Genomic DNA, 2,443 nt, shown 5'->3' with positions numbered 1-2,443 from the left:
ACATGAAAATATAACCATTTTATTAAAAAAGACAATAAAATAGAGAATAAGTGTAACAAAAGTAACTAAATAATAATCATAGCAACTTATACTTGATTATATTTAAATTTACTATGAGTTACAGTGATATTTATATTTACTACATTTTAAGATATCAATCATTATGAACATTCTAGGAACAGTTCTGGGTTTTTAAATTCATTTTTCTGGAATTGAAGCCTTTTATTATGGGATATCAATAGCACTATTACTGTTATTAAGACATTTTTACATCATGCTGTTCTTTATTATGGAAGCTTATACAGTTCTGTACTGTAATCAAGACATTGATACAAAGTGACACTTCAGGATTTGTTTGGCCCCTTCAGTTAGATATCAGTGAAGACTGACATACACAGTATTAATAAGCATACCGACACTTCATCCAGTGTTAGAGTCTTCATTTATCCCAGTTGTGCTTCCTTTGGCAGACTGCTATTACCTGTGTTTTACTTTGGTACCATATTGTGGATGCCAGAGGACTTGTATTTGCCAAGGAATAATCTCCCGAGACATAATGCTGTGAAGTAGAAAGGTGTAGTCTAACTCAATGAAGCCATCATTTCTTTGTGCTTGCTTGACAGTTTGAATTTTTACCATTTTATACCATGTGTTTTCAGTAGAATTCTGCCATATTATATAACCACAGGCAACCCAGGGTCAGTGTCAAACCAGCTTCATTTCTGGAGATAAATTTCCAAACTTGTCTGGAACATTTTGTGCTTCTAGTGGTTCCTTTATGGACTTGAGTCTGTGATAAAACATGTTATCTTCTCCGCCTAGGTTCTTTCCAATTTCTCCTGGAAATGTGAAGTTGATTCTGGTGCAGGATCTTGTTCCATTGGAGGATAAAGTACTTCAGTCATACATTTCACTCTCACTTGTTTGTGGATAATTTCTTCCACACAAAACTTGAGGCGATGCTTACATTCTCTTCTGGTAATATCCTCCATGCTGGCTTGTTTGTCTGCACCAGAAACACCTTGTAGGGGGTCCACTGCTGGTAGTTGATGCAGTTCTCTACAACGGAGGTGATTCTGGAAGCGGGGTAGTGGGTTGGAAGGATTTCCATTCTTGGTGAACAGAGCCGGGATGAACACCAGCTCAGTGGACGTGTACCAGTGCACCGCCATGCATCCTGCTGCCAGATCGCCAAGCAGTGCTGGGTTCTTTTAAATGCATTAACTCATTTCTACTTTGCACCAACCTGTTCGATAAGCAGTATGTTTATCCCAAATATATACAGACACAAAAGGAGTTTAAAAATGTCACCCAATTTCATCTAAAAGTAAGTGATGTAGAATTCTAGTTTGTTGGAATTCAAATAAATGTATTAGTTCAATCAAACCATTATATCTTATTATTACTACTGAGATAAATCAACAGGATTAATTATGCTGATATTAAACAATGAAAACAAAATAAAAGAAACATATATGTGTGTGTGTGTATGTGTATATATGTGTGTGTATATATATATATATATATATATATATATATATATATATCACAGATAAAAATATATATAAATAAGACCATTCCATAGATCTAGATATTAGAGCACTGTGAACTTAACACTAAATAAGGGGAATTCATTTCCAAATAAAGGAAGACCAAATTAAAGTGCTATCATTAAAAAACAAAACAAAAACAGAAAAACAAAAAAAAAGGAAAAAACAAAACAAAGCAAAAAAACCACAGATACGGGGCAATTTTCAGAAATGGTTAAAGTTAGAAAGATTGTAACGAGAATTTCAGTTAAAACTGCTAAGTATACATGAGCATCATTATGTAAATTTTTAAATCTAACAAAAAATAAAATAAAGAGGGAGACTGCACTTTCAGGAGCCCAGGGTGCTCTTTCAAGCTCATGTGATGGTTGGCAGAACTCAGCTCTTTGCTCTGTTCTCTTCAGTTCTGAACTGAAGCCCTGTTCTCTTTTGGACTGTCATCCAGAGATTGCTCTTAAAACCCTTAATGGGTGGACGGGTGGCTCAGTTGGTTAGAGTGCATGCTCTGGGCAACAGGGCTGCCAGTCCGATTCGCAAATGGGCCAGCGAGCTGAGCCCTCCTCAACTAGAATGAAGTCAATGAGCTGTCACTCAGCTCCTGGGTGGGCCAGATGGCTCAGTTGGTTGGAGCACAGGCTCTCAACCACAAGGTTGTCAGTTAGACTCCTCAACTCCTGCAAAGGATGGTGGGCTGTGTCCCCTGCAACTAACAATGGCAACTGGACCTGGAGCTGAGCCACGCCCTCCACAACTAAGACTGAAAGGACAGCAACTTGACTTGGAGAAAGTCCCAGAAGTACACACTGTTCCCCAATAAAGTCATGTTCCCCTTCCCCAGGAAAACAAACAAACAAACAAACAAACAAACAAATAAAAACCCTTAAGATGCTCCG

At 37.5% G+C, this 2,443-nt stretch overlaps 1 pseudogene; it reads right to left on the bottom strand.

Annotated features, from left to right (window-relative positions):
* Positions 1-443: 443 nt before the first annotated feature.
* On the bottom strand, positions 444-1,111 carry LOC109452723 (latexin; annotated as a pseudogene).
* Positions 1,112-2,443: the final 1,332 nt, after the last annotated feature.

The sequence above is a fragment of the Rhinolophus sinicus genome, linkage group LG02 (assembly GCF_036562045.2).
Source record: "Rhinolophus sinicus isolate RSC01 linkage group LG02, ASM3656204v1, whole genome shotgun sequence".
In the NCBI taxonomy this organism is placed as follows: Eukaryota; Metazoa; Chordata; class Mammalia; order Chiroptera; family Rhinolophidae; genus Rhinolophus; species Rhinolophus sinicus.
The sequence above is the reverse complement of the archived record's forward strand: the minus strand, read 5'-3'. Positions and strand labels throughout refer to the sequence as shown.